Source organism: Lagenorhynchus albirostris, chromosome 3, assembly GCF_949774975.1.
Source record: "Lagenorhynchus albirostris chromosome 3, mLagAlb1.1, whole genome shotgun sequence".
NCBI lineage: Eukaryota > Metazoa > Chordata > Mammalia > Artiodactyla > Delphinidae > Lagenorhynchus > Lagenorhynchus albirostris.
Window position 1 is genome coordinate 77,074,377 of NC_083097.1, and position 26,468 is coordinate 77,100,844.

The 26,468-nt window shown below is 43.6% G+C and overlaps 1 protein-coding gene and 1 non-coding gene across 2 annotated transcripts in view; both read right to left on the minus strand.

The window, feature by feature from the left end:
- The window catches only part of ELL2 (elongation factor for RNA polymerase II 2), a 134,734-nt gene that overhangs the window by 10,406 nt on the left and 97,860 nt on the right, over positions 1–26,468 (minus strand). The gene's annotated exons all lie outside the window — the stretch shown is intronic.
- On the minus strand, positions 14,731–14,837 carry LOC132518975 (U6 spliceosomal RNA). The gene has a single exon (XR_009540081.1). It is a non-coding gene; the product is annotated as a U6 spliceosomal RNA (small nuclear RNA).

The following is a 26,468-nucleotide window of genomic DNA, read 5'->3' on the forward strand; positions in this document are numbered from 1 at the left end:
AAAGTTATGAGAATGCAGCACCACCAAACCAGCTCTACAACAAATGCTAAAGGAACTTCTCTAAGTGGGAAATAAAAGAGAAGAAAAGGACCTGCAAAAGCAAACCCAGAACAATTAAGAAAATTGTAATACGAGCATACATATTGATAATTACCTTAAATGTGAATAGAGTAAATGCTCCAACCAAAAGACACAGACTTGCTGAATGGATACAAAAACAAGACCCATATATATGCTGTCTACAAGAGACCCACTTCAGACCTAGGGACACATACAGACTGCAAGTGAGGAGATGGAAAAAGATATTCCATGCAAATGGAAATCAAAAGAAAGCTGGAGTAGCAATACTTATATCAGATAAAATAGACTGTAAAATAAAGACTGTTACAAGAGACAAGGAAGGACACTACATAATGATCAAGGGATCAATCCAAGAAGAAGATATAACAATTATAAATATATATACATCCAACATAGGAACACCTCAATACATAAGGCAACTGCTAACAGCTATAAAAGAGGAAATCTACAGTAATACAGTAATAGTGGGGGACTTTAACACCTCACTTACACCAATGGACAGATCATCCAAACAGAAGATAAGTAAGGAAACACAAGCTTTAAATGACACAATAGACCAGATAGATTCAATTGATATTTACAGGACATACCATCTGAAAACAGTAGATTACACTTTCTTCTCAAGTGCACATGGAACATTCTCCAGGATAGATCACATTTTGGGTCACAAATCAAGCCTTGGTAAATTTAAGAAAATTGAAATCATATCAAGCATCTTTTCCAACCACAACGTTATGAGATTAGAAATCAATTACAGGGAAAAAAAACCCATAAAAAACACAAACACATGGAGGCTAAACAATACACTACTAAATAACCAAGAGATCACTGAGGAAATCAGAAAATACCTAGAGACAAATGACAATGAAAACACGATAATCAAAAACCTTTGGGATGCAGCAAAAGAAATTCTAAGAGGGAAGTTAATAGCAATACAATCCTACCTCAAGAAACAAGAAAAATCTCAAATAAACAATTTAACCTTACACCTACAGGAACTAGAGAAAGAAGAACAAACAAAACCCAAAGTTAGTAGAAGGAAAGAAATCATAAAGATCAGAGCAGAAATAAGTGAAATAGGAACAACGAAAACAGTAACAAAGATCAATAAAACTAAAAGCTGGTTCTTTGAGAAGATAAACAAAATTGATAAACCTTTAGCCAGATTCATCAAGAAAAAGAGGGAGAGGACTCAAATCATTAAAATTAGAAATGAAAAACGAGAAGTTACAACAGACACTGCAGAAGTACAAAGCATCATAAAAGACTATTACAAGCAACTATATGCCAATAAAATGGACAACCTGGAAGACATGGACAAATTCTTAGAAAGGTATAACCTTCCAAGACTGAACCAGGAAGAAATAGAAAATATGAACAGACCAATCACAAGTAATGAAATTGAAACTGTGATTAAAAATCTCTCAACAAACAAAAGCCCAGGACCAGATGGCTTCACAGGTGAATTCTATCAAACATTTAGAGAAGAGCTAAACACCCATCCTTCTCAAACTCTTCCAAAATATTGCAGAGGAAGGAACACTCCCAAACTCATTCTACGAGGCCACCATCATCCTGATACCAAAACCAGACAAAGATACTACAAAAAAAGAAAATTACAGACCAATATCACTGATGAATATAGATGCAAAAATCCTCAACAAAATACTAGCAACAGAATCCAATAACACAGTAAAAGGATCATACACCATGATCAAGTGGGATTAATCCCAGGGATTCAAGGATTCTTCAATATACACAAATCAAACAATGTGATACACCATATTAACAAATTGAAGAAGAAAAACCATAGGATCATCTCAATAGATGCAGAAAAAGCTTTTGACAAAATTCAACACCGATTTGTGATAAAAACTCTCCAGAAAGTGGACATAGAGGGAACCTACCTCAACATAATAAAGGCCATATATGACAAACCCACAGCACACATCATTCTCAATGGGGAAAAACATTTCCTCTAAGATCAGGAACAAGACAAGGATGTCCACTCTTGCCACTATTATTCAACATAGTTTTGGAAGTCCTACCCACAGAAATCAGAGAAGAAAAAGAAATAAAATGAATAGAAAAAAAATTGGAAAAGAAGTAAAACTGTCACTGTTTGCAGATGACATGATACTATACATAGAAAATCCTAAAGATGCCACCAGAAAACTACTAGAGGTAATCAATGAATTTGGTAAAGTTGCAGTTTACAAAATTAATGCACAGAAATCTCTTGCATTCCTATACACTAATGGTGAAAAATCTGAAAGAGAAATTAAGGAAACAGTCCCACTCACCATTGCAACAAAAAGAATAAAATACCTAGGAATAAACCGACCTAAGGAGGTAAAAGACCTGTACTCAGAAAACTATAAGACACTGATGAAAGAAATCAAAGATGACACAAACAGATGGAGAGATATACCATGTTCTTGGATTGGAAGAATCAATATTGTGAAAATGACTATGCTACCCAGAGCAAGCTACAGATTCAATGCAATCCCTATCAATTACCAATGGCATTTTGCACAGAACTAGAAGAAAAAAATCTTAAAATTTGTATGGAGACACGAAAGACCCTGAATAGCCAAAGCAACGTTGAGAAAAAGAAACAACAAACAGAGCTTGAGGAATCAGACTCCCTGACTTCAGACTATACTACAAAGCTACAGTAATCAAGACAATATGGTACTGGCAGAAAAACAGAAATATAGATCAATGGAACAGGATAGAAAGCCCAGAGATAAACCCATGCACCTATGGTCAACTAATCTATGACAAAGGAGGCAACAATATACAATGGAGAAAAGACAGCCTCTTCAATAAGTGGTGTTGGGAAAACTGGACAGCTACATGTAAAAGAATGAAATCAGAACACTCCCTAACACCATACACAAAAATAAACTCAAAATAGATTAGAGACCTAAATGTAAGGCCAGACACTATAAAACTCGTAGAGGAGAATATACACAGAACACTCTCTGACATAAATCACAGCAAGATCTTTTTTGACCCACCTCCTAGAGTAATGGAAATAAAAACAAAGATAAACAAATGGGACCTGGTGAAACTTAAAAGTTTTTGCACAGCAAAGGAAACTATAAACAAGATGAAAGAACAACCCTCAGAATGGGAGAAAATATTTGCAAACGAATACAAGGAAACAAAACAAAAGGAAATATGCGTTCCACACTTTTTAGCTTATTTTGTAACCCACTTTTCCTTCATATTTTGCTTCAGAGAAACCAAACCAAATAAAATATAATTATAATATCAAGGTCCTTAAAAAGAAAACCCAAAGATTTATTGAGAGGAGAATATAATAGAGTAGCAGGTTGATAATTCCTATGTGGATTTTTCTCTGGTGCAGGTAACTTCCCCTCCCCTCAACAGGAAAAATGCTCAGGGCTTTGTGTTCTGAGTTCCCAGATTCCCTTGTCTTGGATGGGGAAGGGGCCAGTGTCAGCTCTTTTGTGTTTTAGAATGCAAAAATTAGTTTTGAAATGTAAGGAGGAGCTGGAGGGAGTGAGGGTGTGGGACTGAGCTTTGAGGGGAGGAAGGGGACGGCCTGGCTCCAATGGTAGAAAGAGGGTGGCGGGTCTTGAGTAGCAGGCACCTGTGCGCCTCTCGCCATCCAGCACCCCAAGCTGTGATACACCCGGGCTGAATCAAGCGAATGAGGCTGTGGACACGTGTCAGTGAGCACTGAGTGTCAGGACTTGGGGGCCTGGCCTGGAGGGGGTGGAGGCCACCAGAGGATCCTGCAGGTGGAGCCAGGGGCTGGACATTGGGCAGCTTGCCAGCTACCATAAGGCACCCAAGGCCCCTGTCCAGTGTTCCTGGATCCTGGAAACTTTAGAACCCTAGAGTTCTTTGCCGATCCCAAAGGAGGGGCAGGGCCAGCGTGGCTAGGGCTGAGTTAGATTTCATTAGAGGAATTAAGAAATATGGCAATTTTTATGCTCTAGGGCAGTGGAGTGATTCCCACCACACACAGATTTGTTGGTAGATCATTGAGGAAGGGAGTTTCATCCAATGCTTTAAAGAAGTGGGTAGAATTGAAGTTTGGTGTGTGGAGAAAGAACAACAATGCATGAGCAGGTCCAGCAGAGCCAAAGGTGTGATCGGGGAGGCCTGCAGAGGAGCTCCTGGCAGCAGGTGTTAAAAAGGGACGTGGGGACCAGAAATCCCTACAGTTTTCTGTGGGTGTGGCTACAAAAACCTCCCCTGACTCCTCCAGGACACCTACAGTGAAGTTGAAACTTGTTCGGATGCTTTTGGGTGGCTGGCTTCTCCTCCCCCTACTTCCTCTTAGAAATGTTTTAAAGTAACTCTGGGTCACTGTTACAAAAAATCATATGAAGAGACACTTCCTCTTATTCCTGGCCTCAAATTCCTCTCTCCAAATGCAACCACAGTTCCCTGGTTCCTGGTTCCCTGTTTCTTGTTTATGGGGATGGTTGTTTATATATTTTTTCTTAAGCAGTAACATACCGGCTCACTGTTCTGCCTTTGTTTTGGTCACATGACAGTTTATCTAGAGTATTTGGAGCTCCAAAGCATCTTTATAATGCTACTTAGTATCCCATTTTATGAATGGACTCTAATACATTTAACCGGTTTCCTGTGGTTGGAGTTTGGGGTTGGTTCAGTCTAGTAGGACGGCTACAATGAGTCTCCTTGTCCTGTGAGTGTATTCTTTCAGAGAACTCAGGGCACTCAGGGGAATCCAGAGTCCACCGTGTTGCAGAGACACCCAGAGGGGACTCAGAAACCTGAAGTCAGAGGACCAAGAGAGATTAAATGCCAGCGAATGGGGCTTTCTTGGTGGCGCAGTGGTTAAGAATCCACCTGCCAATGCAGGGGACACGGGTTCGAGCCCTGGTCCGGGAAGATCCCGCATGCCGCGGAGCAACTAAGCCCGTGCGCCACAACTACCGAGCCTGCGCTCTAGAGCCTGTGAGCCACAACTACTGAAGCCCGCGTGCCTACAGCCCATGCTCCGCAACAAGAGAAGCCACTGCAATGAGAAGACCGCGCACCGCAACGAAGAGTAGCCCCCGCTCGCCGCAACTAGAGAAAGCCCATGTGCAGCAACAAAGACCCAACGTGGCCAAAAATAATAAATAAAACAAATAAATTAAAAAAAGAATGCCAGGGAATGTTAATATTGGGAAACTTTGGGGCTTCTCTAGCCTGAGAATTAGAGATTTGAGGGATCCTAAAGAGATCTCAAGGACTGTTCATTCATTTTCTCCCCCCTCTGAATCCCAGGAGTCCCTTGACTAACCTTCCCCAATGTGCCTGCAGTAGGGTCTTGAGAAGGTAGACTCACCTTTACCGTCCCTGCATCACTTACAGGCCCCCCAGAAAATATGATTGAATTGAATCTAATTTTCTTGTGAACAGAAGTATAGCACCTGCTTCACTGTTGATGTTTTCTTCCTCTGAATCTTCCAATGGAGAACTGCAGTCCTTGCAAAGACCTTCCATTTATTTCTGGGGAGCAGCAGAGGGTGTTTCACATGCCCTTAGTAATAAGCCCTTTCAGTGGCTGCTCGACGTCCCTGATAATTTTTACCTTCCTCCTGACTCTGGCTCCATCTCTTTTGGGCCCTGCTGCTGTTTTGCTGGGCTGAGCAGAAAGTTCCATACTTTCGACATCACGCTGACAGCTCTGCGCTGTAAGCCTTGCTTGCACAGATCCTGTAAGTCCCTGACATGCCACCATGCTCCTAACATAGGCAAACGTAGGGATGTTCAAGTTTGGGTGTGGTTCCATCTTCCAGGACTGGCTCAATGTTCGAGGATTATGAAACCCAGTACTTCACTCTCTCATGACCTACAAAGCAAATGGAAATTCCCTTGAGAAGAATAAGTGGGTGGTTGTGTAGACAGATGCTGAGTCTCCTAGTAGTTGAACATTGAGACCAGCAGTAGGGCGGTGCCACCTTAATGGACTTAACGGATGATGCAACTTAATGGACCTTAGGCCCTCGTTCTGACACAGTAACACACCTGGCTATTGTTACTCATCTTTGACAATTCCACCACTTGTGCAAGAAGAAATTGGTTAGGAAGAAAGATTTACATAAAAGAAAGGTGAAAGAGAATTATGCAATCTCCATTTTTGTTTTCTTCTCACCTAGTGGAGTTCTGTGGCAAGCTAGCAGAAACAGCAGGACGTGCTTCAGTTATGTTCTGCCAGAATTTGCCAGCGTGCTGTAAGGACCAGCAGTGGTTCTGATTGGTTGGAGCCCATGCCATCTGAGATGTTAAATATGCCTGGGTGTATTCTGAAAATCATATTCAATATTGCACAATAATTTTATATATGGAAAATTTTAAAAGGGGATTTCTTTTGCAATTCAATCTATAGGAAGTGACGTTTGGCAAATTCTTTGGTTGGTGACATAGGAAAATGCAAAAGATAGAATGGGAGGGGAGAGACCACTGGGGACCAAACCAGAATTTGGGGTAGCGGTAGTAAGAATTTTTCACCTCTCTGATGGGCACATGGATGAAATAAATTTGAGAAACACTCAACTACTAAAAATATAGGTGATAGAGGTGATTCTGGCTATGTACCAGTTGGGGTAATGCATGAAGAAAACCCCTATTATAGCTTCCCCTCTGTATGTTGGCTGGAGAGCATGCGTTGTCAGACATCAAGATTGAAATCACTCAGCCCTGTGGTCATTGGAGGTGCCAATGGCCTTCCTATGTCTCTCTGGGGTGCAGAGTATTCTTCCAGGACACCCTTGTTTGTTCTTGTCATTCTGTGCCTTTGGGCTTCCGTGCTGGGAGAGGACTTTCTGAAGCAGAGGTCCACGGGGGGACAGTGTATAGAAGTTGAGAGCAGGGCTTCAGGATCAGGAAGACCTACTTCCAGTCCCTCGGCTGCCACTGACTGGCCATGTGAATTAAGGCAAGTGACTTTATCTCTCCAGCCCCAGGTTTCCTCTTTGGTGGACGGTGTTAGATTGGATGGTGTTGGAACCTCTCTCAGAGGAGAGACGAGGATTACATGAGATGCTCTCCTGAAGTGTTCCCCACGGTGCCTGGCCCAGAGTACGAGCTCTGCTGCTAAGTGGTAGCTGGTACTGCTGACCCACAGGGGTGGGAGAGGGATACTGGGAGTTTGATTTCATGCTAGAAAGAGAAGGCAGAAATGTCAGGAAGGCTCAGGAAATCCCTGTTTAGGAACCTTTTCGGGTGATGACCAGGAATAAAGACCATAAGAAAACTGTAAGACTTCTGAATCTTTGAAGTTTTCCCAGTCCTCCGTATACCTCTAGTTCTAGTGAAGAAGAAAATCTTTTTCCTGGTTTTCAAGAATGTCAAAGGTAGCTGGAAAGACAAGTCTGTCCTCTGTCCTAGGCCAAAGTTGGGAGTAGAGAAACTCTCAGGAAACAGAGTAGACAAAAAAACAAAAAAGGCTTGTATCCTGGGGCCCGCAGGAAGGCAGAAGAAGTAGCTGACAACAAGACAAGGCTCAAAATATGGCCCTGGGGGCCCAGCCAGCTGCAAGCCTGCGGTGCTTCCTGACATAGTGGCTCCTGGAAGCCAGTTTACCCAGGAACATTCCCTACCTGTGCTGGGTCTAAGTTTGTGGCTTACTACAAATAAATATTTACTTAATGAACATATAAGTGAATGGGCAAGCTAGCTTAGCCAATAGTTTCTGTTATTTAACTGCTCTCCAGCCCACCAAAGGCATCAGGTGTGCATTATCTGATCAACACAGAGAGCAGCAGAGCTGGGCCGTTGAAGAGGCTACACAGCTGTGGTTTCTGCCAGGGCAACATCCCTTCTTCCAGCAAAGAATCTATCTTTTCCTTTTGGGGAATCACCCCTCCCCTATTCTTGATTTGGGTTCCATCCTTTAAGACTCAGTTCTAGCAGGAGGTGACTTCTGGTAAGTTCTTAAATCCCAATGCCAGGGGTGGTCATGTGACACAAGCTAACCAATCAGAGCCAAGCCAGTATGTTCAAGGAGGGGCACATGATACAATCCAAGACGATGAGATGCAACTCCTGGTACCTGGCACATTGGGACACAGGGGCTCTTTTCCTAGAGGGCTTTAAGTTTGTCTGCTTGCAACTCTTGGAGTTTTGCCTTCCCTCCAGGAGAGCCTGAGTGAGGATGGAGGCCATCAGAATAAAGTGGAGACGAGAGAGGGAGAGATAAATGCCTGATGACACCATTTGAGCACCTGCCTCTGATTGTGTGGAGCCGCCCCTGCACTTTTCCATTGCCGGGGCTGGTAATTTCTCTTTTTTGCTTAAGTTGGTTTGAGATGGGTTTTCTTTCACTGAAATACAGCAGGAAACTGAGGGGGCACCTTCTGTTTTCACCAGTGGAGTAGAAAAGCAACATCGTCCTTTTCCTTTAGACCTGCATTATAGACTTCTCTTAACTTTTTAAGAGTTAATCTCTTCATGCTGACCCTTGGTTTTCCCAACTCATGTCTTGACTCAAGCTCTTGAAGCTAGTCTGAAATTAATTCCACATCTTGTAAAATAAGGGGAAACAGAAGTTGGTGAGAGAGTATTTTACGAGATATTTTTTTTTTTTTTTTTTGGTCAAACGTCTACCAGTGTGTCCCCTGCCAAGGCTGGTTCAGAGCCAGAGATTTAAGCCCTGGAGGAAGTGCTGCCTTCTTCACGGCATCTTTTTTTTTTTTTAATTAATTAATTAATTAATTTTTGGCTGCATCGGGTCTTCGTTGCTGTGTGTGGGCTTTCTCTAGTTGCGGTGAGCGGGAGCTACTCTTTGTTGCGGTGCGCGGGCTTCTCATTGCAGTGGCTTCTCTCATTGCGGAGCACAGGCTCTAGGCACACAGGCTTCAGTAGTTGTGGCTCGTGGGCTCAGTAGTTGTGGCTCGTGGACTCTAGAGCACGGGCTTAGTTGCTCCACGGCATGTGGGATCTTCCCGACCCGTGTCCCCTGCATTGGCAGGCGGACTCCCAACCACTGCGCCACCAGGGAAGTCCCTCACTGCATCCTGACAAAGAGTAACTAATAGCTTTAAGACAGTAAGTAAAAAGATGGAAAAGAAAAAAAAAAACATCTGGACAATGGAAATGATGATTCAATTACTTTTCAGGTTCTAAGGGTGTGGTTTGGGGTTTAGTAGGTATTAAATGTGTTTTGCATCTGAGCCTCCATGTGTGTCTCTGGTAAGAGAAAATGTCTCTTAATTGAACCTGAGAGGCAAATACAAACTGCCTTTAGTTTTACATGGTTTGACAAACGTGCTTTTCTAAACTGTGGGTCAGGTGAGATGTGGTTCTTTCTTGTCTACGTGGACACCCTGTTCTCCCCTCTTCGGCATGTCCAAAATGTTCCCCACTGTGTGTGTGACTTTGGGATGGCCCCCAGTGTGCTTTTTGGACTGGATCAGTGATTCCAACTTAAAGAAAAGAAAAAAGCAGTGGGGGGCTTGGTTTGACATGGCTTGTACAGAAGCCCACCAAACTGGGGCTGCTTGGGCTGAGGTGGGAGTGCTGGGCTGGGAGCCCGCCTTGTTTGGCCTCCTGCAGTGCCTCCCCAAGCCTCTAGGACTCTGAGGGGCCTTGTGTAGTGGCCACATGTTCACCAAGGGCCTAGCCCCCTGCACACATTGCAGCTCTCTCATTCTAAGTGCCCCCTCTGCCATGAAACCTTTCTAGTACCCTGGCCCACACAGATTTCTTCTTTTTCTGCGGCACTTTCACATTTGTGAGTACATCACACACTCTGGCCTATGCTTTTAAACTGACCTCGGTGTGGAGATTTGTCTTCCTTTGAAGCTGACATGTCCATGTCTTTCTTTTGGGAAGTGACTCAAAACTCACTTGGGAAGCCGAATGTAACCGAAAGAACTCCAGGAAATGGGGACACAAGCTTTGTTCACAGACTGTGGAAGTCTGGCCTCATCACACCAGGGCAGAGCACGGCCGGTGCAGACCTAAGGCCCCCACATCGGTCATCCTTCTCCCAGACCTTCTCACCCTAGTGCACACATTGGCCAGGCTGTGGTAGTTGGAAGGTCTTGGAAGATACCTGTGTGAGCTGGGTCGTGGCCTCGCCTTTCAGCATCACTGGGCCAACCAGTGATGACGGCATCCCCAGGAGGAAAAAAAGGCTGGGCCTATCACTAGTACCCCACCTGCCTTAGTCATTTCCTTACCATTGCTTTCCTAAATAGAGGGCTTTACAATTGTCATCCTCACTCTGGGGTTCTGTGTAAACTTCACTGGGCTTATAAACAAACTTCACGCAATGTGATTTCATTCAACAGGGCATTGTCTAACGTGGGGCCTGACCTAGGACTGTGTAGGAAGGTTTTCTGAGGCTCATAGAGACATTGTGGTTGGAGCGTCACCTAGTGGCGGGCAAAGAGTAGTGCTGGTCAGGAATGAATATAAGGAATATTTCCAAAGGGTGGATAGTAAGATAAAGAGCATTCAGGGGTCTTTGGTCTCCACAATTTCATTGAAAATATGCTTTAAAGCAAAATTATCCTGAACATAAGTTTTAGTCTTTTAAAAATGATTCCAAAGACAAGTCTGTGTCACCATAATGAATACTAGCTATTGTTATAGAGTTCTCTAAATGTAGGAGATTGGGAAAAATCTATAAGTTTTCCATCCCGTTTAAGTTTCTATTTTTTTTAAATTGGTACATCCACATCCTCTGGGTTTCCCATGCATGTTTTAGCTGCAGGGAGATTTCCCTGAACCTGGAGATTTGGGACCCATGGAATGGGTACCACACAGTATTACTTTAAAGGGTCTGCATTTGCTCACCCAACCTCACCAAACCTCTCAGCCCCAAGAGTGTCCAGCCTTATGTCTCATCCAGCTGTGGGTCTAGATGTGGTCAATCCAGGTTGCATCTCAGCCCCTGAACGAATTTTGTAAGAATTTCTCTCTCTTTCACTGTCTTTGTTTTGTTTTGTAATTTATTTTTATAACGGGGTTTAGCTGATTTCCAATGCTTTACACCCACTTGATTCACTTACAGAGAGATATCAATAAATACTTTTTAAGATTAAAAAAAAAGTTGGTACATCCAGAAATAATATACCATGTAACCATTAAAGAGAAATAGGTTTATATATAGAACTGGCTAAGAGATATTAAAAGAAGGATGTAGGATGTAGAAAGTATCAAAAGAATGCTACAATTTATATGAGAAACACATTAGAAAAAATATATGTAAATTTGGTCTGAACAAAACTTCTGTTAGTAAAGTGAGAGACTGAATTATTCAGCTCCAAAGAACAAGGGACATTTGCTGCTTCGAGCCACAAGGTGTTCTCAGGTGACTTAGAACCTAACTAGTGCCTGAGGATCAATCCTTGTGATGTGTAGTGGTCCTACAGCGGCACCCCACTAAAACCATTAAGTAAATACCGCTCTTCCAGAGACACACAATATAAGGACTGATCATTTAGTGCTGTAAGCGCCCATGGCGTTTTTAAACTGTCACAGGGAGAAACTGAGACATTAGAAGAGTCTAACTGGCCCAAGGGTAACTCCCTGGGGAGCTAGACTCAGAAGCAGCTCATATCCGCTCCACCACACTGTCCTCAGAAAGCTGTTCCGATCACATCTCATATCCGAATTAGACTACTGAATTGATAATGGGAAATTGTGCCTCAAAGGCCAACAGACAGCCAACTCTGGGGATACCAGCTGGTTTTATGTATGCTTTCAAGTACTTAATTGAGAATTGAAAGAAATCCTGCCCTGAAATGGCCAAGATGGGGTTTTGGCCCTCCAAAACTGAATTTTGTGCACACAGAGAAAGCCAGCAGAAAGCAATTTCTTATCATGTCAGTCAGTCTCCTGGATTCCCTTCCTGCAGGGTCTGCTGGAAGCAAGAGTGGTAAGAATTTTTCTCTTTTCTAAAATTAGATTAGCCAGAGAAAATATTTGCAGAGCTAGCTCCTTGGACCCTTTGAGTTGGAGTCTTCTAAATTGTTAAAATTTTAGAGAGCGCTCATCTTAAAATACTTTACCTATTTTAATTGGTATGCAGAAGCCCCCAAAGGCTTCAAAATTCCAAAATAGCCTCATTGAAAGATTTGTTGTAGAAGGCTAATGAAAGATGAATGATATAAAAGGTACCTAAAACAAACAAAGTTTAAGGATGACATAACTACTGCTTCCCTCTGTCCTCCTTTATTTGAGTACTCATCCTAGTAATCCTCTGTCTGGGTTGCCTTTCTACTCTGAAGAGACTATTAAATGGTTACTTTAGAAATGGGACCACCTGAGGCTGTAGGCGAGAGGCTGTAGGTGAAACTATTCAGATCAAAGGCCAAACTGAGGGCCATAATTAAAGAATTTCTTAAACCCAGGGAGCATCCTCAAAAGTTTTTGTAAATGGATTACCAAGATGAGGGGCCACCAGTCTGACTAAACTCCTAAATTTAGCTGATATTCAGAGCCTGATGATAGAAAAAAAAAAATTTTTTTTTGGACCTCCTCTGAGCTAAAATGAGGGAAAGTAAAGCATTCCAACGTAGGTGAATTGGTATGTCATTCCTTTGATAACATTAAGGGGGTCACCCAATTCTTTGAGGAATTAAAAACAGCTATCCTTGTTTTACAAATCTAGTCTTTACAGGACTAGAAATGTAAATCGAGAAACAATCCACAGCCTACCAATCCTTTTACCACTCCCCAGACCTCCCCTATTTACTTTAAAAGGCCTTTAAGTATTAAGAAAGGTCAACAGAGTCATCATCATTTAAGTGTAATACTTGTACCTAGGTTTACTAGAAATCAAATAAGATCTTATTATTCCTGTTATTAAAATTTGTCAGCAAGAAATATAACTTGATAAGATGAAACTTTTAAGTAAATTAAATGTCAATGAGATAAGAGTTTTTAGGTGAACTCTTTAGGAATAATTATGTTTTAGGACTGTCTACTTAAAATATTTTCTCTAGATTTTTGGTAACTTGAAACTGCTAAATGAAGTTAAATGATGGGAATTCATTGAATATTCAGATCATTTCCAAATAAGATACTGGAAAATTAATTGCTAAACAAGTCTAAGTTTACCTACTTTTGTCTTATTAGAGAAAAACTGAGATGTTTGGGTTCCTTGGACATGTCTTATACCCCACTGAGGAAAGAAATTAGGTTATAGAAATGTTATAAGTTTGCCAACCAGAATGTGCTGATAAGACAAACAGTTCATAATTGCTTACTTAGTTTTTGCTAGAAACTAAGATTTTTTAAGGTTAAGAATTCTAATTAAAATATGCAATGAAAACTACTAAAAATTAGTAAGTAAAATATCTTTGTATCCAAGGAAAAAGAAGGTGTAAGGAATGGAAATGTTTTTTTGTTAAGGGGAAAAGAAAGTAATTTTGTCCTAAAGCTGGTTATTTCTAAATGGGGAAGAAAATAAGGGACAAATTAATATGGATATAGAAAGTTGTAGGAGGTTTGTGAGAAATAAAAGAATCTTTAGAAAGGAATACTATGTGTAGTCAGGGCTAAGGTTAGAATAAATTTAAGTAAATTTTAATGTTAATGTGGTACAAAACCTGACTTTGGTTTTCTCTCTGTTAAGAGGACAAAGTTTTCTTAAAATATTGATTGACTTTTTTTTGGGGGGGGGAGGATTTTATTTATTAAAATTTTTATTGGCATATAGTTGATTTACAATGTTGTGTTAGTTTCTGCTATACAGCAAAGTGAATCAGTTGTACATGTACATATATCCACTCTTTTTTAGATTCTCTTCCCATATAGGCCATTACAGAGTATTGAGAAGAGTTCCCTGGGCTATACAGTAGGTCCTTATTAGTTATCTGTTTTATATATAGTGGTGTGTATATGTTAAACCCAATCTCCCAATTTATCCCCCCCCTTCCCCCCTGGTAACCATAAGTTCTTTAACTGGTAATCTGTTATAATTTTCTTTTGAAATCTTTTATGGTCACTTTGATTAAGTGAATAAGTACTATTCTACAGTGACCCATGATACTATTTGATCAGGTGTTTTGAAACCTTTTTGATATTTTGACAAAATTTCCAAATATCAAATTCTAATTGACGTTCTTTTGACCTCTAGCTAATTTGGGGATGCTTCAGAGAGGACCCCTGAAGCATCGCAGAGAGAGGAATAATAAACTAATTAGGCTTATTTGCTATGTTAAATTACATAGAAAGCATTGTCAAATGAGTGGCGATAGGGCTTCCCTGGTGGCGCAGTGGTTGAGCGTCCACCCGCCGATGCAAGGGACACGGGTTCGTGCCCCGGTCTGGGAAGATCCCACGTGCTGCAGAGCGGCTAGGCCCGTGAGCCATGGCTGCTGAGCCTGCGCATCCGGAGCCTGTGCTCCACAACAGGAGAGGCCACAATGGTGAGAGGCCCGCGTACCGGAAAAAAAAAAAAAAAATGAGTGGCGATAAACCTTCTTAGGTTATATTGTATGGGTAAATATTATTAAAAAGATATTCTAGAAATTATATGGAATTTCTAAAAATCTGATATGTCCTGGTAAAATGTTATCAGTTATAATTCTAGTTATTATCTTTTTTTAACATCTTTACTGGAGTATAATTGCTTTACAATGTTGTGTTAGTTTCTGCTATATAACAAAGTGAATCAGCTATATGTATACATATATCAAAAATATGGAATGCTTCATGAATTTGCGTGTCATCCTTGCACAGGGGCCATGCTAATCTTCTCTGTATCGTTCCAATTTTAGTATATATGCTGCTGAAGCAAGCACTCTAGTTATTATCTTAAATGTTGTATTCACAGCATTAATCAAGTTTCTTTGTTAATTGCATTGTAATCAGATCTTTAACTGTGCCTTTTAAAGTGTTTTGTCATTTATGGACCATTATTGTTTTATTTTGATGCTTTTGCAAAAAATGCTTCATCTTCAAGAAGAGTCAGAGAAATGACTTTTTGACAAGTACAGGTTTCTGATAACTTTCAGATCATACTGCTGAACTGGGTAAGAAATTAAAGAATTCTAATGGAAAACCTGATAGCTTCACAAAACTGTTAACAGAAGATTAAGATCAAGGATTAGTCACATAGGACTGAGTGAACTGATGAATATGGTATAATTTTTGGGTTTTGTCTGAAATATTACTGGTTTTAATCTGTGTTTTCCAGATATAAAGAAACCTTTCTCCTCAAGCTAATTATGACTTACAGCAGTTTGGTAAATTATACCTTTGTAAGTAGAATTGAAACATTTATCTTTTCTCTCTACCTGATTCCTCCAGAAATTGGAAACTCTTATGTTCCCAGCAGGCTTGGCATCAGGTGAATAAGAAAGGCTGCCTCCTGCCAGGTGCAGGAATCTCGATATTTTGGGGAACTCAAGAGAGGAATCCACCCAGATCTATAGATATCACAAGCAGAATCTGATGGCAAACCAGATTGGTGTGGTTTTCCTGGACTTGAGAGGCCTTTTAAAAGTTCAGTTTGAGATTTCTTATAAAAAGTTCCAGCAGAGCCAACTTAAAAGAGCCTGTATGATCAATTACATTTATGTAAATGATCAGGCCAACTTTATTGAAACCAGACTTATTTTGCAAATAAGTCAGTCTTAATTTGGCTATATTTGGTAGAAATTAGGGCAATTTTAGAGGGGGAGAATTATAGTTCAGTGGACATTAAGTAGTAGTGTTACTGTTTTTGAGGGTTTTTTGCTGTGTGTGCTTATTGCCTAAGACTCACTGCTCAGATGGCTCCTTGTTGCTCTGTTACATTATTATAAAGTTTGTTCCTGAAGCTTAGCACAGTAATTCATCTTTGGATGAAGATCAAATGCCCCATGACCTGCAACCAGGAGATTATGCATTGTCGCAGCTTTTTCAGTATGCCACTCTTTCTCCCTAACTGCAGGATACAGTTCACTTTTAAAGGGGTTAAGGTGACAGCCTTCTAAGGGTCTGAAGATGCAAGGAAAGGGCTAGATGACAAACAGGTACACTTAATTTCCAATTATAAAATATTCCTGGTGTGAAATTTTAAAGTGATGGAGTTGGTAAGGCGAGGCTATGGTGAGGAATGTGAGGAAAGTTTTCTGGTACAGCAGCACTTGCCTAGGAGAGATAACAACTGAAGATGTGTTTCTTACAGCTGGCTCTGACCAGCTGAAGCTGATAAAGGACCATGAAATTGGAGAGACCCTGGCACAGCAGGCTCTCAATGGTCCTAACTGAAGACTCTTCCTAAACAGTGAGCAGTGAGGTTTGGTTTAGCCAACTGTGTTTATTTCTTTTATTGAAGTATAGTTGATTTACAATGTTGTGTTAATTACTGCTGTATGGCAAAGTGATTCAGTTATACATATATATATATATATATATATACATTCTTTTTTATATATATATTCTTTTATATTATGGTTTATCATAGGATATTGAACATAGTTCTCTGTGCTCTACAGTAGGACCTTGTTGTTTATCCATTCTATATATAAAAGCTCACATCTGCTCACCCCAACCTCCCACTCCATCTTGCCCCCAACCCTGTCCCCTTTGGCAACCACCAGTCTGTTCTCTATGTCCGTGATTCTGTTTCTGTTTCATACATAGGTTCATTTGTGTCATATTTTATATAGATTCCACATATAAGTGCTATCATGGTATTTGTCTTTCTCTGTCTGACTTACTTCATTTAGTATGATACTCTCTAGTTGCATCCGTGTTGCTACAAATGGCATTATTTCATTCTCTTTTATGGCTGAGTAGTATTCCATTGTATATATGCGCCACATCTTTATCCATTCATCTGTCAATGAACATTTAGGTTGTTTCCATGTCTTTAGCCAACTGTGTTTAGACCTGTGGATCCATTCTGTCCTCTCCAGAGAGATCTAGAGTACTGGATCTCAATCCTTAGTTAGCAATAACCACATGAAACCTGCTTCTGGCTAGCACTTTAAAAACTCTTTTTCCCTCTCAGTGAACTACTTCATCACTAGCTTGTGTTCCTTCATCTAGCAAGTCAGTAGACTTAGCTTTTTCTTTTTACCTATTCATCTATCCATTCCTTCATCCATTGTCCATCCATCTCTTCACTTATTATTTATTAGCTCTGGTGGTCTTTGTTTTATTTGTTGACAGGCATAAATAAATTAGTATATGTAAAGCACTGATAAGTGATAGCTACTATTATCTTCTTCACTCACTGGTATCTTGCATATATATTATAAGAACATGTCCCTGAAATATTTTAATTCTGTCTCTATTGGAAGCATACATGCATGAGTCATTGAGTTCAGCTGATAGAACGTTTCTAACCCAAGTTTGTAAGTGACGGTATGGTGTTCAGGAAAGCCTCATTTGGCATCTAGAAAGATGGCTGGGAAGATTTTAAGCCTCTTCAGTGGGAAAGAGGCTGACATATTCAGGTCTAAGTTCAGGGTCAGACACTGACGTTCGAAAGACTCTTCATTGTGATTCTAACTTATGGACTTTTGAAAATTATAACTGAACTCTTTAAGAAAACAGGGTTAAAAGGTAGTTTGTTGGTATATGAGCATCTGTAAGGCCTGTTTCCAAAGCTCAGCATGTGCCCACACGTGCCCACAGGTATACAGCCTTGGCCTTGCCCTGTAAACTCCCAGCACAGCACACAAGTGTGGGCCCTTGTTACAAAGGAAATGGCTCTATTTCTCAGAGCAAAGAGATATTGAGGACACTTCCCAGTAAGTGGTACAGAACAAGGCCCTGTTGTTTCCTAGACCTGCTGTTCTGTGTAACGGGAAGCTCCGGGTCCTGTCCCTGCCCACCCGGTCCGTTACTGCTGCAGTGGAAGCAGCCAGTCCAGGCTCTCCTGGTGAAGGCCAGCCCAGAGCCGACACCACCCTCCTTTCCTACTTGCCTGGGCTGTTGTGGCACATGTTTGAACTGGCCAATGAGGAAAGGTCGTGGGCAATTTTGAATCAACTGCCAAGTGCTGCAGAAACTTTAAGCACAGAAATGGACGGGGACCCTGAGGTCAAGACTCTAGATGCCACTGCCCTGCCGTCAGAGCACCTGCTTCTGCAGGTCAGGTCAAAGACCACTGGGGACGGCATGACAAAGATGGTAGTAGGGTCACTCAAATAGGGCCAGCAGTCCAGGCCATCACAAGCCGGGAACCAGCTCTGCTTCACGTGTGAGTTACTCCTCTTCTCATTGTCCTTTTAGCTGAAGTGAATTATTCACTTGGAATCTCTACTTTCACCAATTCTCCAACTGGCATGGCTGCAGCTCCTTTCCCCAAACCAACACTGAAGGACCTGTAGAAGCAGGAAGGAAACATGGATTCTAAACATTAACAACAAACCACCCTCCCACATTGTGCTTCTCCCTAAGGTTAATGGCTTGAGCTCTCATAGTACTGTCAAGAGAATGTCCTTTCCTCCCCTCGAAGTTCTCCGTCTTGCAATGAGTCCAAGGAACCCCAAAGCCCACTTGGTTCAGTTGATTTCCACTGAGCCCCATCAGTGCTGATCTGGGGCCCTGTGGGTCGTGCCAGAAGCTGAACCCAGGCCCTGCTCTGTGCTGCATGGTTGAGGCTCAGGGATACAAACTGTCCTGCCTGCGGCCCGTGACCGGTCCAGCAGTGGCTGTTAGTGATGCGCGGGTGGGGGAGAAGGTCCTCCTCCCCAGCCTTTTACTGATGTCACAGCTTTTTGTCAACACCTCTTTGGCGTACACACACACATTCACACACACAGCCATTACCCCCAAGGCATCCCTGTAGTTCAGGAAGACTGGCTCTAACCCCGACACACAGGCCCTCCCCGAGAAGGCCCTGTCCTGGTCCAGTCCAGACTCCATTGTCCCTCACGGGCTTGTCTGCTGGCCTCCTAGGCAGCTGCTCTGACCCACTGATGTGTTCAAATAACAATGAACCTCAGAAGGGAAGGGGTCAGGGGCTCGATCTGTACACCTTCCACATAACCAGATCTGGATGAATGCTGATGGCAGCCTCTGTGACCCCCTCCGCCATGTCCTGTTTCACACTTCTCTACCAGGAGGTAAAGGCCTGGAGACATCTGCTCTGGAACAAAGATCTGTTTCAAGGGCTCACTGAGACATTCAAATGATCATTCCTTTTGTTAATTTTTCTTCACCAAACAATCCATTGCATGCATTGTCATTTTATATGTGTCTGTGGTCATTTTCAGACTTACTTTGTAGGAACAGAACAATTTTTCCAAAGAAAATTTAAAGAGGATCACAGTATTAAAAACACCAAAGTAGTTCTGTTCTGGCTGAAGAAGGGGGGTGACGCTGAGGGCTCTGCGCTCTGCTCTCTCGCCCTCCTGCTTTCCCCCTGCAAACCCCCTGTGCTCTGAGGACACCAGCTGAACAGTATTCACATCAAGCTTAGGATCTAGAATGAGAAACCCTGAGTGTGCGGCCATCAGTCAGGGCTCCTGGCTGTAAGCAGAAAAGGAGTTTATTACAAAAACAGTGAGTAGGTCGCCACCCCCCTGGGAGGGACAGAGGACAGGTTTGCAGGGAGCAGCCCCACATAACAACACCGTGAAGACAGTGCTGTGACTGGGCACAGGGACCACGGTTCACCCCACTGCCACCACTGAGCCTGCACACAGGGCCCTGCTGCTGGAGCTGTGGCCACGGGGCCCCTGGAGGGTCCATCTACCTAGGATGGAGCCTGCGAAGTCCTTGCTTCTTCACTCTTCCAGCTTCTGAGTCATGGTCTGGGGCGAGAGTGTCCCGTTGGAGGACGTTGTACCACGTGCCTGCACTTTAGCTTTGAGGAAGACTGAGAAAGTGGGTATTTGGCATTTTCAGCCTCTATTAATGCGAGATGGATCTATTTTAGGAGGTTGGAAATTCTCCAAAAGGAGAAGGAGGTTCAGGTGCTGGGGGAGAAGAGGGATGACAAATGTCCACTGCAGTAGCTCTGGCAAGTTGCTTTACTTCTGAGCATCATTCCTCTAGGAAAGACAATGGCCCTTCTAGGTCATCCATCCATCCATCAGCAAATGTTTCTTGAGAGCTATTTATTTTTCTATTGTTTCATAACAAACTACTCCAAAGCTCACTGGCTGAAACAACCATTTTAATATATCTCATGATTTTGTGAGTTGGGAATTTAGGAAGGGCTTAGATTATCTGAGAGATTCTTTGCTCCATGTGGAGTCAATCAGGGTCCTTTGGGACATTCACAGGGTAGCCAGTCAGACCTGGAGCCTTCAGAATAGCTTCATCCATTTGTCTGCCTCTTTGGGATGGATGGCTGGGAGGCTGGGCTCAGCTGGCCTCATCTCCCTCCCCACGTGGACTCTCTGCATGGACTCCCCAGCAAGAGAGCTGGACTTCTTACGTGAACACTCAGGGCTCCGAGAGACCAAGTCCTCCTTAAGAACCTGGAGCTGTCATAATGTCACTTACACTGTATTCAATTGGTCAAAGCAGTCTCAGCCTAGCCCAGATTCAAAAGGAGGAGAAATAGACTCTGTTTTTTTTTAATTTTTATTTTTTTAAAATCTATTTATTTATTTTTTGCGGCACACAGGCCTCTCACTGTTGTGGCCTCTCCCGTTGCGGAGCACAGGCTCCAGATGTGCAGGCCCAGCGGCCATGGCTCACGGGCCCAGCCGCTCTGCGGCATGTGGGATCTTCCCGGACCGGGGCACGAACCCATGTCCTCTGCATCGGCAGGCGGACTCTCAACCACTGCGCCACCAGGGCAGCCCTAGACTCTGTCTCTTGATCGGAAGTGTCAAAGAATTTGCAGCCATCTTTAATCCACAATAAGAACCAACTATGGGGCAGGCATATATAGGAGCAGGGCATACAAAAATAAATAAGACGTGGTCCTGCCTTCAAGATGCTCAGTCATATAAGGTTACATGAAAAGCAAACAAATGAAAGCAGTAAATGAGATCAATGCGAAGATGCATTGTAGATTGCAAAACAACGCTAATATGAAGGATTAGCTCTAAAACCAGGATATAACAAACTCTTCTAATGCTCTCAAATATCAGAAATCATTTATTGACCAGTTTGCCAAGAATCAGGAACTCAGCTAAGAGTTTTCCTGGCATAACTGTCCCCAATTCTCAGGGCAACTCTACTGCTGCAACTTCTACACGGTAGAATCAATGCTTCTTGTTTAATTACACAACATCATTGGATCTTGCTTTATATCAGCACCCATCACTCTCTGCTCATGGAAGCTATTTAATAGATGCTTCTCAAGATAGCCACACAGGCTACTTAAGAAGAGATTTTCAGTTTACAGTCACCCACCCAGTTATTCCTTGAAGGCTTGGATTTCTCCCTCTCGTAATTATTGCTTTAATCTCCTGAGCCACGCAACAGCAAGTTTTCAGGCTACAAGGCTGAAAGAGTTGAAGACATATCTAATGGTACAAAATTTAATTTCCTACTGTGTAAAGAGAACTAGACAACAGACCACTTTGTGCAAATACAGTTTCTGCCTCAGAGAACACTCAGGCAAGATTTTAAAACTGTACATTTACCTGATTGATAAAGTGACATGTAAAGATAGACAAAATTAGATTGTAGGAAATTTGAAAAGTAAAAACACAAAAGAAGTTACTCATAATCTCATCATCCAAAAATAGTACTAGTGGGCTTCCCTGGTGGCGCAGTGGTTACGAATCTGCCTGCCAATGCAGGGGACACGGGTTCGAGCCCTGGTTCGGGAATATCCCACATGCCACGGAGCAACTAAGCCCGTGCGCCACAACTACTGAGCCTGTGTTCTAGAGCCCGTGAGCCACGACTACTGAAGCCTGCGCTTTAGAGCCCGTGAGCCACAGCTACTGAAGCCCACGTGCCTAGAGCCCGTGCTCCGCAACAAGAGAAGCCACCACAATGAGAAGCCCGTGCACCTGAAGGAATAGTAGCCCCCGCTTGCCGCAGCCAGAGAAAAGCTCACACGCAGCAACGAAGACCCAATGCAACCAAAAATAAATAAATAAAATTTATTTAAAAATAAATTCTAAAAAAATAGTACTGTTAACATTTTGATTGATTTTCTTCTGGGTATTTATTTATTTACTTATTCATTTTCACTTACTGAAAGTAACAAATTTCATTTTTTAAAGGGCAGTTTTAGGTTTACAGAAAAATTGAGCAGATAGTAAAAGTATTTTCCTTCTATCCTCCTTTCCTGTCCTATTCCTAACATTCTGCATTAGTCGGCACAGCTGTTACCATTGATGAAGCAATTTTGAAACACTTATTAACTAAAGTCCATCATTTACACTAGGGTTCACTCCCTGTGCCGTGCGGTTCCATGGGTTTTGACCCATGCATAAGATCGTGCATCCACCGTGACTGAGTCACACCGATTAGTTTCCCCATTTTCTTTTGTATTGTCGGATCCAACCAGAATACACGTTAGCACGCAGCTGTTCTCTGTTTTTCACGTCAGAGCCTAACAAGCCTTCCTTTACCGTATTGCCCTCTGCCTCTGCACGCCGATAAACTCAAACACCATAGGAGGCACCAGCCTGCAGGTAACCATTCCCCTGCGTTAATACTGTGGACGGGTTCTTCCCTCATCGTATGGGATCTTTAAAAATCGGTTCGTGGAAATGGCTTTCCACGATCTAGATAACATTCAAGGAAGAACAAACACAACAACAACGAAAAGGTTTAGGAAGAAACAGCGCTGTGTGGCGTCCCCCAGCACCTCCCAGACAAAAGGCTTCCGTCTGAGGCTCGTGCTGAGCGCCAGTTTCCTCGTGGCTGCCCGGAACCCGCAGCGGGGGATGGGCCTTCCCTGGAGGCCAGGGAAGAGGGGGTTGGCCGGCTCTCCGCTTCCTTGCTTCTCCGGGAAGGACTGCGCCCCAGCACCACTCCCCCTTCATTGCCATCCATCTTCGCCCCTCGGAGCCTTTAGATGTAAACCCGGCACTATTTTCTTTCGCCTTTAGGACTGGTTGGCTTCGTGGGGAGATGAGCAGTGGCGTTGGTGGAAGTGAACTCGGGCCGTGTGGGACGGCTGTAAGGGACATGCCCGTCGGATTACCCGACCAGGTCAAGCTGCTTTCCGGGAAACTTCAAACTGTGGAACGCTGTCCGGAAAGTTTTCACCGGAGGGCGAAAGCCTGGCAAGGTCCCTCTGCCAGCTGGCATGTAAAAGTGTGCGCCAGGATTAATGAGCATAATAGTACTTTGTTGTGGTGGTGGTGGAAGTGATATAACCCTGACGCTCTGCATCTGAAGACCCCGGAGCCCGTCCGCACGGCCTCCTTCACCGCTCACGTCTGCCCACAGCTCAGCGCCGCGTTCCTACAACGCGGTGGCAAGCGCGGAATCCCCGAAGTCCTCAGAGATGGCGCCGCCGTCCGTGGTTCCTTGCGTCTGTCACATGTTCCACACCTGGTATGTGCCAGAAGTGGACGCTGTCTCCGGGACAGCGCTTTCCTCATCCCTCACCCCCGCCCCGCACTTAAGAATGGGCCAGGCCCGCCCCTCACACCCGGGTGCATCCCATCCAGAGATGCCTGTGCAGGCTCCACCCGTGGGGCCCCTCCTGGCACCAAGAGTCCCCCTGAGAGGCCTTGTTTGTTTTCGCCGCCAGAGTCCAGTCTGTCCCCTGACCTCTGACCCAGAACTATTTGTTCCAACCATTCCCAGCCTGTTGCCCTGGCTCAAAACAAAGTGGATGAAAGGTCTTTCCTCAAGCCCTGCTTTCACGCTCAGGGGGTCAGTGAAAATGAGTGGTGTGGTCATGTGGTTGATGAATCATTTTGGCCTTGAAACGAACAGTAAAATACACTCTAGTTCAGGGCCTAGTAGGGCGTTGACAGCTGAGAGGCGGTAGAGTAAACGATAGGAGCACAGTCTTTGGGCCAGAGGGACCTGGGCTTGAGCCCGGCTTTGACTCCTCTGTGTTGTGTAATCTGAGGCAGACCTCTTAACCTCTCTGGGCCTCAGTTTCCTCATCTGTAAAACAGGGCTGATCATAGTGCATCTCTTATACAGCATTTGTGAGGATCACATGAAAACAACAAACCCCACCAAGGTAAAGCACTTAGCCTGCTGCCTGGCCTAAGTAAGCTCTCAAGACACTGTAGTTCTTTTTATTCAATCGCCAGGAAAATGCCGAAGAATCCACGTGTTGTGTCACTGGTGTCCCTAGCACTGTCAGCAAACACTTCCACGTTGCCAAAGTAGCAGCACCCTTCATCCAACACACCTTTGCTTTGTCTTTCAGGCCTCCTGCTTCCACAGATGCTCATGGGTTTAGGTCAGTAACCTCTTAGGCCGGGAAAGTTTTCCTCATGATTGTGACATAAGTGAGTACAGCTCTGAAGAGCCAAAGAGGTACTGGCAAAGACCTGCACAGGCCATGAGTTTCCTGTGAGTTTCCCACTACCAGCCACTTGGAAGCCGCTGAGGTTTGATTGCAGACTTCTCCTTCCCACAGCTGGCTGCAGTTTACTTTACCTCGGAGTCCGCCCTTGATCTCTTGCACGCTGACAGCCAGTTCTGTCTGGCTGGGGGATTGTGACAGCCTTTGTTTCCATGAGGGCAAAGTCTTTTGAAAAGGGGAAAAGCTCGTTAGTTAGCTGTCATCCTCAAACGTGGTTAAGTTATGAGTAATTCTAGGAGAGCCAGGGAGCTGGCAGCCCATTAGGTTGAGACTTTCATCTCCTTGTACAGAGTAGTGGGAGATTAACTGGGATATTGTATGTAAACGTTTCTGTCAGCTGTGGAGTTGCTTAGAAATCCAGCAAGGAGGGTGACCACGATATCACTTTCCCTACCTCTGGGAGGTCGGTAGAGACACTCCTGGAATATGCAATCTCGCTATACCTCCACACGTGTGCACACACACCACCCGCAATCTGTGGTGAGGAAGGGATGGCGTGTGGCCTTAAGGGTTGGTTTGGATAAAGGGTGCATATTTCTGCTAGTGTTTTTTTTTTTCTTTTTCCAGTCAGGCCTGGCCGTGGCCGTTGCCTCAAAGCCAATGGCACGGACAGGACTTTTCGGTCTCCTCCATCAACTCCAGTCCGCTGCTACGTCACTCGTCTTCCAGCAGGTGGCGCTGCTTCCCGCGTGGGCCTGGCCCGCCTGCCTTCGCTCCGAGGAAGCCAAAGAGATGCCGGGAAGTTGGGAAGTGGGTCCTCGCGCAGGTCGAGCTGCCGCCGTGGCAGACGCAAATGATGACACACCGGCTTGACGAGGGCCTTTGTCAGAAACCATGGGGATCTGGCGTTTCCGCACAACGGAAAACAAAGTGCTTCTGCCAGAGTTGACATTTGCTCACCATTGATTCCGGCGCATTTACAGGCAGAATGAGTTCTTGTGAGATTGCAGGACCTTGCCATGAGTCAGATTCACTTTCTGTAAATCAGAATCAACATTACACTTCCCCTCACTTTGGGCCATTACTTGAACTTTTAGGTCACCGTCTGTATTTGTATTAACTGAAGAAATTCGGGTATTTCATAAGAACTTTTTTTTTTTTTAAGGGCAAAACCAGCTTAGGGCAGATTGTAGTTTTGAGATTTTTGTTGCTCTTAGCTCCAAAAATAGGTTGGCCTTATATATTATTTACATGTTCAGAAGTATGCCATGTACAAATTCAAGTGAAACTTGCAAAATATTTTCTGGCAGGAAGCCCAGGAGGGGTTGTTCAGGGGGACAATGGTGCCTGGACCAGGCATGGGAGCAAGACACGTAGGTGAGGAGACACAGGCGCAGAGGTTTTTTTCAACACCTAGGAGAAAATGTAGACAGCTGGAGTTGATCTGTTCTTAGGGTTATGGCCGAATTTTGATACTGGGGGAAAGAGACAAGATGGAGTTAAAAGTGGAGAGAAACAACAGACCTGGGAGGGTTCGAAAGGGTTTGAGCAGGTGAACAAGAAGAAGCCTGAATAATACCCTGGATTTACATCAGGTGAAGCACCTGAAGAGGTTTAACTTGGGAGGAGCTGGGGGCACGGGAAAGCTTTTCATCGGCAGGAGAGGGTTGGGAACAGCCGCTGGCCTGGACTTGAAGGTACATCAGGGAGCGTCCCTGGGCCTTGCAAAGGTGGTTCCCTTACCCGCCTCTCCAGCAGGGTAAGGGATTTTGCTATATTTGGGGGGAAAATACATCCCCAAGAAATTCCCTGTATCCTCGTTCCTAGTTTTAGCTAATCGTTCCCCCCAGGATTTTTTTCTATTGATATCCAATCCCCTTATTCACCTTGTGAAACCTCAAATCTCATTGTCTCCTAAAAGTTCTCCTACAGATATCTCTATGCCTGGTTGAATTTTTTGTGCTTTTCTTGGTATATACTATTATTATTATTTTGGGGGCCTTTTATGTTTTTACTGAGAAAAAGGATCTTTGGAGACCAGAGAAGGTAGGAAACAGTCTGTGGCCTTTCTTGAGCT